The following is a 16926-nucleotide window of genomic DNA, read 5'->3' on the forward strand; positions in this document are numbered from 1 at the left end:
GTTACTTTGCAATAAAATACACAGTAAAATTATTGCACTGTCGTGTTCCATAGAGTTTCTCTTTTGGGAATACAGGATCCAGTATGAAAATGGGACACTGTTTGGGAATCTGTTTTGCCTTCCAGTTGTGCCTACTTATTAGGCTCCAGAAACTGCAAGTTTTCCGGGCCTTCTTCCTTGAAGGACTCCATCTTGAAGCCAGTAATCCAATTAATAAATTAAAAACTGGCAGATGAAAAATCTCACAACTATTGGATTTATTTCTTTCTGTCTGTGTATTTATATGTGTGTTGTGTGTCATGTTTATAAGCTCTTTTATAAATGAAAGAGCTCTGATTAATTATTTTATCTTTTACAGAGCTAAACAGGATTATTTGACATGTTAAGTTACATGGAAAGCATTGTCAAAATAAGAAATGATGTTTAACCTTCTTCAGGTTATATTTTAGTGAATGTTATAAATATATGTTCAGAAATTGTATGGAATTTAAAAAATTCCAATATGTTGAGTATATGCTATCAATCATAGTTATGCTTAGTATGTTATTTTAGACAACAGAAATAACCAAATTTTCTTTTCAGTTGTGTTTTAAACTATGACTATTTAAAGTCCTTTCCACAGTTAACTGCTTCATTCTGATGCACTTTCAGAAAACTTCTCAATTAAGAAAAATCTAGAATATGGTATCTTTTAGGAAGTTCATGAAAAGATGAGAAGAATCCTGAAAAGCACTTTCAAATACAGGTTTCTTATAACTTTAGAATCATATCATTTAGACTTGGCAAGAATTCCTGGAATTCTAATAAAAAGACTGGTTTATGAAACTGCTAACCCAAGTAGAACAACTATAAGTCAAATTACCTATAATAACCCATCAGTTATTAGTGCTATGCACCTAAGTTGGAGAAACAACTGGTGTTCAAGAGGACATACGTCCAATGTTAAGCATGGACTCATGAAGAACCAGCATGACTGCCTTGTCTTTCCTGAGTCCTTAAAGCTTTTGTTATTAAAAGCTCTGCACTCTGTGACTCACCATGGAAAAGATAAAATTATTCAAATTAAATATATATTGGTGTGGTGACTTTTAAATTGATAAAATAGTTGATGACCAATGTTTAGTTTGTCAAATCCATATTCTTGGGAAGAAAATCAAAGCTTCTGGTACATTCCACTACCCAATGGGCTACTTAAACATTTACAGAGGGATTTTATTCAATTGTCTTTTCAATGCATGTTTTCTTGTTGTAGCAAAGCTTTCTGACCAAGAACAATTAACCTTTTCATAATCTAGAACCCAAACATTGGATCTTCTGAGAACATTAGAGAAAGACAGCCCTTGCCATCCACACTGCAGCAAAACTTCAGAAACTTGAACCTTGGGTTCATAATCTCAGAACTGAGAAGAGTCCCTCCAAACTCTTGGAACTGTACACCCATTGGAACCCTTAAAGTCAAGCTAAACAAGGAAGCTTCTTCTCAGAAGAAGATGGTATCCTTGATGTGAACAGCTTTTTCTTCTAGATCACAGTTCAAGAGTTCTCTACTATCATGAGACTCTTATCTTTGAATTTTTTCCGTTTATGCCTCTATGCACAGTAGAAGTGAAAAGACGGGTTTGTTTTGTGTACTCGTGGGGTATACTTTTATTAGTAAAGGATTTTGCAGCCAGCCTTATACATGGCTAAAGTTATACCTTGACAGATGAAAGATAAAGGTTCAATGTAAGTGATAAATTTTAATGGTGTATATACATTACCTCATAATCAGAAATGGACATTGGTTCACACCTTTTAACCTACATCATGGATTAAAGGGAACACTGTCAGGAAATCTTCACTCTCCTAGAAGGGCATCACTTACTAGGTCCTTTTTTTCATGGTTTGAAGTAAAAGAGACAACGATTAGAAATGTATCACTCATGATAGGCTCTATACTAGATTCTACTATAAAGGCTATGGTTACAAAACAGACTGTAAATTCTCTTGTGAATGTTATGTTAAATAATAGAGTAGCTCTAGATTGCTTACTGGCTAAACAGAGAAGTATTTGTGCAGCTGCTGACACTTGTGGCCTATGGAGAAATACATCACATTGGGTGTTATTGAGATTCAGTTGGAGGGGATTAATGAAAAGACTGCTTAGTTAAAATGAGTAGACTCTTTATTCCATTTGTTGTTCTATTCTATTTTAGGTGATTTGGTTTATGAGAGCCCTGGGTAAGGAGCATACTCCAAACTCTTGGTATTATCCTCCTAATAGTCATAATAGTAGTCTCCTTGTTGTGCTGTATTCTCTCAAAAATTTTAAATGTTTGCATGCAGCCATTTACTAGAATGTCAACTGATCTCTCTTCAACTGGAATAAGAAGAGCTAAAAGAAATGTGTGACCATGAGGACAACAAAACCTATGAATGACATGCTGAGACCAGAAACCCAGAATGATGATAACTGAGAGTGGCACTAAGGTCATAAGTTTTTGTCACTCTCTCACCTAGGTGAGAACCTGACCAAAAGGGGAAAATTATTAAACAAAATTAGGGAAAGCCATTGCTTTAGACTGAGCTCACGCACTAGGCCCCAACAGATGAGACCAAACCAAAATGGTGTCACTCATGCTAAATGTGACATAATGAAACTAAGACTTTAAGGAAACACATAAAGCCTAGAACAGGCAAAGTTTTGTTTTTTCCTCCTATAAAAAGGACATTCCAGCATAGGGAGGTACCCACTACTCCAACCCTTACTAAAAAATTAAATAGCTCAAAGTTATTGTTTCCACCTTGCAACATCCACTGTTCTGTCATTTTCCAGTGGATTTCAAGAACAAATAAGTATATTTACAACAGTCATCAATGACTAAAGTTTTGGTCAATCTCTCAAAATTGAGAAGATGACCGAAAGGGGAGAATTGTTTAATCAAGTTTAGCCTAAAGCTGATTCCTTACATATTTAGCCTAAATGTTTCTCTGCACATCGTGAACTATAAAAAATGGAGGTGTAAACAGACCATAGCCTACACTTGTGCCAATCACCATGTTTGGGCCAATCAAAGGGAGCCAACTGCTCAAACCGTGTTCAAATAAGTCAAATGCTGAGCTGTAACCAATCCAACTGTTTCTGTACCTCACTTTCATTTTCTGTATGTCACTTTTGTTTTTCTGTCCATAAAGCTTCTTCCACCATGTGACTGCACTGGACTTTCTACATTTACTCTGGCTCAAGAGGTGCCCAATTTGTGAATAATTCATTGCTCAATTAAACTCCTTTAAATTTAATTTGAAGTTTTTCTTTCAACAAAGTTTTGCTTTTTCACTAAAGTTCAGTAATTTTGGGGGCTACAAATGGTTTAGTTTTTTTTTTTCTGTGCCTTTCATTAATTTCCATATTTTAAAATGGTTCATTTCTTATTATTTTGCAGGTATTTTGTCACTCTTGTGGAAGATTGCATTTACCAAAATTCTAATGCCTGGATGTTATGCTGTGCTGGTGTCTTTCAGCCTGCTATGGCTCAAGAGGCTGTCTAATTCATGAATTATTTTTTGTTCAATTAAAGTCTTTTAAATTTAATTCAGCTGCAGTTTTCTCTTTAACATGATGAAGGTTTAACATCAAGCATCTGTAAGAAACTTAAACAAATGTACAGAGAAAAGCAAGACACTCCATTAAAAAGTGGACAAAGAACATGAACAGACACTTTTCAAATGAAGACATACATGTGGCCAACAATCATATAAAAAAACCTTAAACATCACTGATCATTAGAGAAATGCAAAGTAAAATTACAATGAGATACCATGCCACACCAGTCAGAATGGCTATCATTAAAAAGTCAAAAAATAACAGATGCTGGCTATGTTGTGGAGAAAAAAAGAATACTCGGACACTGTTGGTGGGAACGTAAATTAGTTCAGCTATTGTGGAAGAGTGTACAATCTCTCAAAGACATAATCAGAAATACAATTTGACACAGCAATTCCATTAGTGGGTATATACCCAAAGGAATATAAATTATTCCGTTATAAAGACACACACATATGGTTTGTAGCACTATTCTCAATAGCAAAGAGATGGAATCAACCTAAATGCCCATCAGTGATAGACTGGATAAAGAAAATGTGGTTCATATACACCATGGAATACTATGCAGCCATAAAAAACAATTTAATGTCCATTGCAGCAACATGGATAGAGCTTGAGGCCATTATCCTTAGCAAATTAATGCAGGAATAGAAAACCAAATATCGCATGTTCTCACTTATAAGTGGGAGCTAAATGATGAGAACATATGGACACATACAGAAGAACAACACACACTGGAGCCTTTTAGAGGGTGGAGGGTGAGAGGAGGAAGAAGATCAGGAAAAACAACTAATGTATACTAGGTTTAATACCTGGGTGATGAAATAATCTGTATAACAAACTCCCATGACACAAGCTTACCTATGTAACAAACCTGCACTTGTATCCCTGAACATAAAAGTTAAAAAAGATAAAAATAAATAAAATAGAAACAAACATATAATACAGGAAATAAGCAAATATTTTATTTAAAACAATTGATAAAGTAAAATTTAAATAAAATGCAAATTATCAAAACTGTGAATAAAAAAGTGATCACCCTTAGTGTTTCTACATTTAAAAATATAATAGAATACTATAAATAGCTGTATGTAAACAAATCCAATATCTAAGATTAAGTTGGTAAATTTGCTGAAAAAAATAACAAAAGAAAACATACTAATATGAATAGTCTTTGAATAAATTGAATTCCTTGTTATACATTATCCTATAAAGATAATTTCAAATCAAGATGGCTTTGCTGGTAAATTTTTTCAAATACTTAAATAATAAATATTACCAATGTTATACAAAATTTTCCAGAGAATATACATCATATAGTTCCCAAACTGTTTTATAAAACCAGCATAACTTTGATCTGAAAAAAGGACTGTTACAATGTGAGAAGATCATTTAAAACCAATGTAGATCATGAATATAGATAGAAAAGTCTAAACAAAACAAAAGCCGGTAGTATACAGAGATATACAAAAATTACTGTATTTCATATCCCTGTAAAAAATTTAGTCCAGAAATGTAAGCTTGCTTTAAAAAATCAATAATCAACATAATTCACATAATAAGGAAATAAAGACAGAGAAAATGCATTTGATATAACTCAATCATATGCATATTTTAAAAAAAATTTTGAAAACTTTGGGGCAAAAGGGAACTCCATTAAGAGCAGAATATATTTGAAACCTTTGTAGATAACAGAAACTCCATATGAAAATATTAAATGAATTGATACACAGTTTCAAAACACAAAAAGGTTGTCCACTCTCACCACATTAATTCATTAGTGCAATGAAGGTCTTAAGCAGTGCAATAAGAAATAAAAAGTCATAAAAGGTATAATGATTGTAAAAGAAAACATTATTCAAGTGACAAAATAGTGTACATGTAAAGCCCAAAATAATCTCTGAACAGATTATGCAAATTAATGTCAAATTAGTACGATTCTTGAACCACAATTAGTATACAAAAATTAGTGTAGAAGTTTTATTTTTTTTCAAGACAGCAGATTGGAGGCATTATTAGCATGCCTCCCCCACTTGGAAAGGCAAAACAGTATATAGAGATTCACACTGTGAATTTTTTTCCAAGAAGCATTGCAGGAACTCTACAGGAAAGCTGAAAGTAGCTACAAATCTTTTGAAAGAAGCAACAGGCTGCAGCTTACACTGTGAGCCAGGCAGAAAACTTTAAGTCCCCAGAGTGTGAGAGAGGGATAAACTGCCTGTATACTACACATTCCCACCAGAAAACCTGTCAATCCAGGTCATGGGGGAAGACTTGAACCCTGCCCAGCACTGGAATTGATTTAGGGAACAGTGGGGAAAATAGAAGTAGGAGCAGTGAGAAGAGACTTGCTTCCATTCCCTGTCTCTAGTGTAGATGAAAGGAGCCATTTCTGATTCTACCTCAAAGGGGACGCTGCAGAATTCTGCCAGCTAACTCAAGTGGTGGTCACAGGTTAAGGGAAGCCCTCAACTGAATTTCATGATATAATTTTGAGTGAGGATGAACTCCTTTGGCCAGAACTGGGAGACAAATGGGAAGTGGGTTGCAGCTGCAAGTGCAGGAGCTGGATGCACTGGCTAGATGGGCAGACCAGGAGGAGTGTGGCCTGAAAGCTGTGGTTGCTCTGTGGAAAGGCTTATGGCCTGGGGCAGTTTTGGATTCTGAGTGCAGACTACATGGAAATTAGCTAGCTGCTGCTAGTGGAATACTGTAGGTGTGAGACCTGACTTGCCAAGTGTCTGGGAGCTGAGTGGGGCTTACTGCCACTTGCTACTCACCACCCCATGTACGAACTCTTCTGTGCAGCAAAGAGCATTTTGCTTCTCCCTGGAACGTTACCCAAATTTCCAGAAAACTGTCAACCAATATTTACTGGGGCCACTGCTTGCCCTGCACTTGGAGAGCCAGAGCACCAATTTGTCTGGCCCAGCTTCCACTTGGCTTTGCTCCTTTATCTGACCTGGTAGTTTGACACAAAGGACAGAAACTTTTGGGAGTTCCATGGCCCCACCCATTGCCTGAAACACCAGAGTACCTCCCCATAGTTACACAAGGCAGGCACAAATCTCACTGCTACCACTGTGGCTGGCACTCTTTTGCAGGTGCCACCTCCTGGCTGGAGGCCAACTGACACAGTCCATTACAGAATCTCCAGGTAGAATACTACAGCACCCAGGAAGGAGAAAACCTGATAGCATAGCCTCAGCTATCACCATTGCCTGCAGCATCATGGTTAATCAGGAGTATATCTACATGACGAGTCTACTACTACTACAACCAGCATTTGATAAAGCCAATACACTAAGGCTATTTATAACCAAATAATTTCACATCAGTCTCCCGTTACACCCATCAGAGCTGGTGCTGGTACCTGCTGCTGAGAGACTTGAGGAAAAGTCACTTCACTGAATCCCTTGCCAACATTCTCCAACACCAGCCTGGAGTATGGCAGCTCCACTGGGCAGCTAGAACCAGGGGAACAGCAACATTTACAGGAGGCTGGCTCTCAGGGAATCCTACTCCTAGCAGAAGGGAGAGTGCACCACATACCTGTGAGACAAAAGAATTTAGATGACAGGGCTTGAGTCCCATAACTTTCTGCTTGTGGGAAGTTTCTTTCAGCAGAATTACAGGTGCAGTGCTGGGCTCAGTAGGGAAAATCTGTAGCTCTACCCCAACATTCAGGCAGCCCTGGTGCTCATGAAGATTTTTGGAGAAGGGAACATTTGTTCCCCTTGTCCACTACTTCAGACAGAGCTGGGGCTTCTCCCATGCAAGCTCAGCAGGCGTACACCTATAGACAGCCTTTCTGGAGCACTTCAGAGTGACTGCATTTCCACAGGAGGAGTGCCTTTCAGGTTCAAGCTTGCATAAAAAGTAGAGTCACAGTACCTATCTATTTGAAACAACAACCTCATTGCAGATGAAAAGATGTGTCTGTCTGATTTGAATAGCCTGGACACTGGGTCAAGAGTGTGACTAGGAGGTGCACCACTTTCCTGCTGACTTGGCAGAGGCATTGAGGTGGCTCCCTCCTTTCATCCTGATAAGACCTCAGTGTGTTTCACTGAGAACTCCCCCAGCCACCTCTGTCAAAGTTGGAACTTTCTGCGTGTGGGAAGGTTCTTTCAGCAGAGGTACAGATGCAGTGCTGGGCTCAGTCTGAAAAGTTATGTGGCTCTACCTCAACAGTCTGACAGCACTGGTGCTTGCGAAGGGTGTTGGAGGAGAGGACTTTCTCTCCCACTTGCCCACCACTGCGGACATAGCTGGGGGTTCTCCCTTGGGAGCTTGGCATGGGTGAACCTGTAGACAACCTTTCTGGAACACTTCAGGGTGATGAAATCCCCAAAGGAGGAATGTCCCTCTATGTTCAGACATGCACCAGGAGTACAGCCACAATCCCTCTTTACATTGAACAACAGCATTCTTGCACATGAAAAGAGGTGCCTGTCTGATCTGAATAGCTGGAATACTGTGTCAGGAGTGTAACTGGGAGGCAGATTGTTTTCCTACTGGCCTGTCAGGAGAGCTGAGGTGGTTCCCTCCCTTCCCTATGGAAGGACCTCAGTGTGATTAACTGAGAGCTCCCCCAGCCACCTCTGTCAGGTTGGGTCCTCTGCTCACTATTGGGTATTGCATTTACCCACCTGCTTTAACCGCCACTGGTTTCTAACCAGGGATACCACTCTCACTCCTCTGAAGCCTGAACTATTCAACCTGGAAACAAACTACTGGGGAAAAAATAAATTTTTAAAAAAATGCACACTCTGAGGGAACAAGATAAACTTCAAAAGACCACTTTCATTTCAACTTCATAGGAGACAGTAAATTTTCTTGCACACTGAGCAAATTGCTACTACAACCAGGATTTAAGAAAGCCATGATACATGGACTCTCTATAACCAAGGAACTCATGCAGAGCCTTCACCCCTGAAAGCAAAAAGAGCCAAACAAGGCTGCAATAAACTATAAACATTAAAGTCACATCATTAAGGGGGAAAAATAAATTTTAAAAAGTCACATGGTCAAATCAAAAATAAATTCAAGAATAATTAGAAGAAATATTCTACCCAAATGAGAAGCAGAAAAATAATTCTGGTCATATTACAAAACAGTGTTCTAGAATACTTGCAAAAGATCACACTATCTCACCATCAGTGGATTCAAACCAAAATAAAATCCTTTAAATACAAGATAAGCAATTCCAAATGTTGATTATTAAGTTATTCAAAAATATACACGAGAAAGGTGAAAACTAACATAAAGATACTTTTTAGGAATTCAGGATATGAGTAAATACAATATAAAAAGATAGATATTTTAAAGAAAAACCAATCAGAACTTTTGGAAATGAAAAACGCATTTAGGAAATTAGAAAATGAAGTGGAATGTTTCAACATTAGACTAGATATAGTAAGAGAAAGAATTTCAGAGCTCAAAGACAAGACTTTTGAATTGACTTAATCAGATAAAAATAAAGAAAAAAGAATCAAAAGAAATGAACAAAGTATCCTAGAAATATAGGATTATGTAAAATGATCAAACCTAAGAATAATTGGTGTTACTGAGGGAGAAGAGAAAGCAAAACATTTGGAAAATTCATTCGATGGAATAATCGAGGAAAACTTTCCTAGCCTTTCTAGAGGCTTAGCTATCCAAATATAAGAAATTTAAAGAACATCTCAGAGATTCCTTACACAAAGAACATCACCAAGTCATGTAGTCATCAGGCTATCTAAAATCAAAGTGTAGAAAGGAATTCTAAGAGCAGTGAGACAAAAGCATCAGGAAACCTATAAAAGAAATCCTATCAGACTAACAGTATGCTTCTCAGCAGAAATGCTACAAGTCAGAAGATATTTGGGTACTGTATTTAACCTCTTTAAACACAACAATTGTCAGTCAAGATTTTTGTATCCAGTGAACTAAGTTTTATAAATGAAGAAGAAATAAAGCATTTTTCAGACAAACAAATGCTGAGACAACTTGTCACTACCAGACCAGCCCTATAAGAAATGATAAAAGGAGTGCTAAATCTTGAAACAAAAAATTAATATGCACCAGAATACAACCTCTTGAAAGCATAAAACTCTTAAGTTCTAAAAAACTATAACACAATGAAAAAAGCAACATGTGAAGATAAAAATCGACATAACAACTGGAACAATACCTCATATCTAAATATTAATGTTGAATGTAAATGGTCTAAATGTTTCACTTAAAAGATGCAGATTGACAGAATGGATTAAAAAATCACAAACCAAATAGCTGCTGTCTTCAAAAGACTCACTTAATATCTAGAGATTCATATAAAATCAAGGTTAAAAGTTAGTGTTAGATAAAGGGATGGAAAAGGATATTCCACATAAATGGAAACAGAAAGCAAGCAGCAGTAGTTTTTCTTGTATCAGATAAAGTAGACTTTAAAGCAACAACAATAAAACAAGACAAATAAGGTCATTTAATAAGGATAGAAGGATCGATCCAACAAGAAGATATTACAATCTAAATATGTAAACATCTAATTTTGTGACTCCCAGATTCATAAAACAGTTACTATTAGACCTAAGAAATGAGATAAGCAGCAACACAATAATAGTGGGGGACTTTAACACATCACTGACAGCACTAGACTCATCAAGGAAGAGTGTCAACAAGGAAACAGTGATTTTAAGTTGCACTGTAGAACAAATAGTCCTCACAGACATTTACAGAACATTCAACCCACAAGTTGCATAATATACATTCTCATCAGCACATGGAACAGTCTTCAAGATAGACCATGTGATAGGCTACAAAACAGCCTCCACAAATTTTCAAAATCAAAATTATGTAAAGTATCTTCTCAGACCACAGTGGAATAAAACTAAAAATAAACTCTAAAAGGAACACTCAAAATTATACAAATATATGGAAATTAAACAATCTACTCCTGAACGGTTTTGGGGTTAACAATAAAATCAAGATGAAAATTTGAAAATTCTTTAAAATGAGTGATAATAGTGATGCAAGTTATCAAAACTTCTGAGATACAGCAAAAGCAGTGTTAAGAGGAAAGTGTATAGCACTAAATGGCTACATCAAAAAATCTGAAAGACCACAAATTGACAGCCTAATGTCACACCTCAAGGAACTAGAAAAACAAAAAGAAACCAAACACAAAAGTGGCAGAACAAATGAAATAACGAAGATCAGAGTACAACTAAATGAAACAGAAACAAAAAATATAAAACATCTCTGAAACAAAAAATTACCTCTTTGAAAAGATAAACAAAATTGATAGTCCATTAGTTAGATTAACCAAGAAGAGAAAAGATTCAAATAAACTCAATTACAAATGAAAATGAAGATATTAAAATCAATACCACAGAATATGAAAGATCTTTTAAGACTTCTATGAACACTCTATGCACACAAAGTAGAAAATGTAGAGGAAATGAATAAATTCCTGGGAATATACAACCCTCTCAGATTAAATCTGGAAGAAAAAGAAACCATGAATATACTAATAACAATCAGTGCAATTAAATTAGTAATAAAAAGATTGTCAACAAAAAAGTTCCAGGGCCAGATAGATCCACAGCTGAATTCCACCAGACGTTCAAAGAAGAATTGGTACCAATTCTTCTAAAACTATTCCAAAAGATTGAGAAAGAGGAAATAATTCATAATTCAGTCTATAAAGCAATATCACTCTGATACCAAAACTCGGAAAAAAACATAACAAAAAAAGGAAACTACAGCTCAATATCCCTGATGACCCTGATGACCATAGATGCAAAAATCCTCAACAAAGCACTAACAAACTGAATGCAGCAGCACATCAAAAAGTTAATACACAATATACTACAATCAAGTGGATTTCATCCCAGGCATGCAGAGATGGTTTAACATATGCAAGTCAATAAATATGATAAATTACATAAATGGAATTATAAACAAAAAGCATATGATTATCACAATGGATGCAGAAAAAGCATTTAATAGCCAGCATTCTTTTAAGAAAAACAAATTCAACCAACTAGGCATAGAAGGGACGTAACTCAAAATAATAAAGGCATATATGAAAAACCCACAGTCAACATCATATGGGGAAAAGTTGAAAGCGTTCTCCCTGAGAACTGGAACAAGACAAGGATGCCCATACTCAGCTCTTCTATTCAACATGGGACTGGAAGTCCTGTCCAGAGCAATCAGGCAAGAGAAACCAAGAAAGCAAAGAAAAGAAAAGAAAAGAAAAGAAAACAGCATGTTACCGGTATAAAAGTCAATACATAGACTAATGGAACAGAATATGTAACCCAGAAATAAAACCAAATAGTTACAAACATGATCTTTGACAAAGCATGCAAAAGCATAAATTGGGGAAAGGACACTTTACTTAATAAATGGTGCTGAGAAAACTGGATTTTCACATGGAGAAGAATGAATCCAGATCCCTATCTCTCATCTTACAAAAAAAAGTCAACTCAAGGTGGAACAAAGATTAATATCTAAGACATGAAATAATAAAATTTCTAGAAGAAAATCTAGGAAAAAATCTTCTGGACATTGGCCTAGGCAAGGAATTTATGACTAAGACCCCAAAAGTAAGTGCAAAATAATAAATAAATAAATAAATAGATAGGACCTAATTAAACTAAAAATCCTCTGCACAGAAAAAGAAATAATCAGCAGAGTAGACAGACAACCCACAGAGTGGGAGAAAATATTTGCAAAGTATACATCTGACAAAGGATTAATATTCAAAATCTACAAGGAACATAAACAAATCAACAATAAAGAATCCCATTAAAAAGTAGGAAAATGACATGAATAGACATTTCTCAAAATAAGATATACAAATGGCCAATGAACATATGAAAGAATGCTCAACATCACTAATCATCAGGGAAATGCAAATTAAAACCACAATGAGATACCACCTTACCCCCTGCAAGAATGACCATTATTAAAAAGTTTAAAAACAATAGATGCTGGTGTGAATGTGGTGGAAAGGGAACACTTATACACTGTTGGTGGGAATGTAAACTAGTACAACCTCTATGAAAGACAGTGGAGATTCCTCAAAGAACTAAAAGTAGATCTACTGTTCAATCCAGGAATCCCGCTACTGGGTATCTACTCAAAGGAAAAAAACCCACGCCATTATAACCAAAAAGACAACTGCACGCATGTTTATTGTAGCATAATTCACAGTCACAGAGATATGGAACCAACTTAAGTGCCCATTGACCAATGAGTGTATAAAGAAAATGTGGTATATGTACAATATGGAATACTACCCAACCATAAAAAATAATAAAATATGTATTTTTCAGGAACTTGGATGGAGGTGGAGGCCATTATTTTAAGTTAGGTAACTCAAGAATGGATAAAAAATACTGTATATTCTCATTTATAAGTGGGAGCTAAGCCATGTGTATGTATACACATAAAGAGTGGTATAATGTACTTTGAAGACTCAGAAGGCAGAGGTTCAGAGGCGGGTGAGGAATAAACTACATATTCAGTACAATGTACACTGCTCTGTTGACGGTGCACTTAAATATTAGACTTCACCACTATACAATTCATATGTGTAACCAAAAACCACTTGTACCTCAAAAGCTACGGAAATTTTTTAAATGTTTAAAAATAAATATGTACATACATAACAAAAAAATGACAATTAATTGTAGAATCTCAGCCTCGCTCCTGCCACCAGTGATACCCAGAGACTGCTAAGCCCCAGTTCATCTGCCACCACCCACGCCAGACACAGAACATCCAGTCATGAATAAATATTCAAATATTCTTGGGTCATGGATAAATATGAGTTTGTTCAGAAGGCCAAACTAGTGGAGCAAGCTGAGCAATATGCTGACATGGCAGCCTGCATGAAGTCTATCACTGAGCAAGGAGCTGAATTATCCAATGAGGAGAGGAATCTTCATTCAATTACTTATAAAATTGTTGAAGGAGCCCATAGGTCATCTTGGAGGGTCTTTTAAGTATTAAACAAATGAGGGAAGGTGCTAAAAAAAAAAAAAAAAAACCAGCATTTAGCTCAAGAGTACAGAGATAAAATTGAGACTGAGCTAAGACATATCTGCAATAAAGTACTATCTCTTTTTTCAAATGTACTTGATCCCCAATGCTTCACAGAGAGCAAAGTCTTCTATTTGAAAATAAAAGGATACTACTATTGTTATGTAGCTGAAGTTTCTGCTGGTGATGAGAAGAAATAGATTGTGGATCAGTCACAGTAAGCATACAGAGAAGCTTTTGAAATCAGCAAAAAGGAAATGCAACCAACATATCCTACCAGATTGGGTCTGGCCCTTAATTTTTCTGTATTCCATTATGAGATTCTGAACTCCCCAGATAAAGCCTGCTCTCTTACAAAGACAGCTTTTGATAAAGCCATTGCTGAATTTGACACATTTAGTGCAGAGCCATACGAAGACAGCACACTAGTTTTGTAACTACTGAGAAATGGCTTGACATTGCGGACATCAGATACCCAAGGAGATGAAACTGAAGTAAGAGAAGGAGGAGAAAATTAACCAGTCTTTCAACTTTCATCAGCCTCATTCTAAAATTTACACAGTAGATCATTTTTTCTCCATGCTGCCCCACAAGTAGTTTTCTTCTTTACCATTTATGACAGGTTTTTAATTTGATAAAAATCTGTTACTTTTATTTGAATTTCTATATTTCTCATGTGGTTTTTTATGTTTAATGTTAGGAGATTAGAGCCAGTTAATATTTTTAGGGAGTTATCTGTTTTCATCTTGAGGTAGACAATATGCAGATATAAAATTTTTACACAAGTTATGTATGTTTAGAATGGTACTTTTTGTACATTGTGGCTTCACAAGGGCCAGTGTAAAACTGTTTCCATATCTAAGCAAAGAAAACTGCGTACATATTGATTTGTCCTGGTGGGAAATCAAAGGGATAATTGGTTCCAGTCACAGGAGTAGCAATTGTGAATACTTTAAGGTTTGAATCACTTACAAGGCTGTAATAGAAACAGGTATACTATGGATACCACATGTTGAACCATGTATATCTGTGGAATGCTCAACCTCAATGTGCATACCTTTGACTACAGCTGCAGAAGTGTTCCTTTCAACAAAGTTGTGACTCAATTTACTCTGGATAAGGACGGAAATGTTTTACATTCTATTATTTGTAAAGTTATCTGCTGCTTGTGTTTGTTATTTTTTGTTACACTCATTTTATTTGTATTTAAATGATTTAAGCAACCTAAGAACAAATGAAAAATTAAAGATGCAGTAAAAGCAAATTGCTTTATATCCATTACTATACACACACACACACACACACATATACATACACACTTCAATGTGTATATATATACACATTACTATATATATACTATATATACTTTATAGATAGATAGCACAGCAGTAAAACAAAAAAAATCTGTTGTATTTGAGATGATAGCCAGCTCTGTTTAGTGTCTTATAAAATTTTCATGAACAATTCAAGTTTAATTGTTAAGAACATATATACTGTTTGTGTAAGTAGAATAAAAGTTTTATGAGTAGGCATTTCAAGTATGGTTTCTACAGTTTTTCATGTAAATTAGTCTTTTGGTTCTGAAACTTCTCTAAAATAAATTGTATATTTTCAGAAATTTATTTCTTATTTTCTCTTGGCAGCTAATGGGCTTTTACCAAGTTTAAACACAAAGATGGTCATAAGGAAAATATTATCAATACAACTACTGTTTTCAATAATTTCCCATGTTCTCTTCTCCTCCTCCCACTCTGAAAAAATGAGTTATTATTTTTTGGGAGGGAGGGAGACATTGATTTTTAAAAGGGTAATATGTTCCATTTAAAATGTTGGTATATAGCATTTTTTTTTTCCAGGGTGCACATTTATTTAGCTAGATTTGCTTAAAAGTATTCTCAAGCCTCCAAGTTCAATCGACCAGAATGACTTTAAAACATTTTTTTTTCTGCTCCATTGGAGAGATATGCCTTTACATGATTATTTTTTTTTTAATTTATTTATTATTATTATACTTTAAGTTGTAGGGTACATGTGCATAACATGCAGGTTTGTTACATATGTATACTTGTGCCATGTTGGTCTGCTGCACCCATCAACTCGTCATTTACATCAGGTATAACTCCCAATGCAATCCCTCCCGCCTTAGGAAGCCACAATGTTTTTGGCTCATCATGACACTGGGTAGCACTAACTGTAAGTTTTGTGCTTCTGAATCACATTTATTTTTTAAGAATTTCTTCATACTGTTACAGTCTGCCTTCAATTTTGATCCTTTATTCTTTCTCTGTATCAGGTGCACAAGATTATCTGCCTTTTTTAGTCCTCTGTCTTATCACTAACCATTCCTACTTGGTGGCCATGTACTTGCAAAAAGACCACATAATGATTCTGGCTCCAGTCAATGTCTAAAATACCCTGCTTCCCTTGCTTTCATTCCACAAACTATTTTCCTCATCCTACTTATTGCAGCAAATCACTCTTTAGTTAATGAGATTGTGTTTAAGTTCTACCTATCCTGAATGGTCTGTCATTGTCTACCTTTAAAATCTATTATTCTTTCAACAGAATACATTCTTCTCAGCACCACATCACACTTATTCCAAAATTGACCACATAATTGGAAGTAAAGCACTCCTCAGCAAATGTACAAGAACAGAAATTATAACAAACTGTCTCTCAGACCACAGTGCAATCAAACTAGAACTCAGGATTAAGAAACTCAATCAAAACCACTCAACTACATGGAAACTGAATAACCTGCTCCTGAATGACTACTGGGTACATAACAAAATGAAGGCAGAAATAAAGATGTTCTTTGAAACCAATGAGAACAAAGATACAACATACCAGAATCTCTGGGACACATTTAAAGCAGTGTGTAGAGGAAAATTTATAGCACTAAATGTCCACAAGAGAAAGCAGGAAAGATCTAAAATTGACACTCTAACATCACAATTAAAAGAACTAGAGAAGCAAGAGCAAACACATTCCAAAGCTAGCAGAAGGCAAGAAATCACTAAGATCAGAGCAGAACTGAAGGAGATAGAGACACAAAAAAAACCCTCCAAAAAATCAATGAATCCAGGAGTTGGTTTTTTGAAAAGATCAACAAAATTGATAGACCACTAGCAAGACTAATAAAGAAGAAAAGAGAGAAGAATCAAATAGACGCAATAAAAAATGATAAAGGGGATATCACCACCGACCCCACAGAAATACAAACTACCATCAGAGAATACTATAAACACCTCTACGCAAATAAACTAGAAAATCTAGAAGAAATGGATAATTTCCTGGACACTTACACT

General features: G+C 35.7%; 1 pseudogene; it reads left to right on the forward strand.

Annotated features, from left to right (window-relative positions):
- Positions 1-12966: 12966 nt before the first annotated feature.
- Positions 12967-14965, forward strand: LOC101025162 (annotated as a pseudogene).
- Positions 14966-16926: the final 1961 nt, after the last annotated feature.

This window comes from Papio anubis, chromosome X (assembly GCF_008728515.1).
Source record: "Papio anubis isolate 15944 chromosome X, Panubis1.0, whole genome shotgun sequence".
NCBI lineage: Eukaryota > Metazoa > Chordata > Mammalia > Primates > Cercopithecidae > Papio > Papio anubis.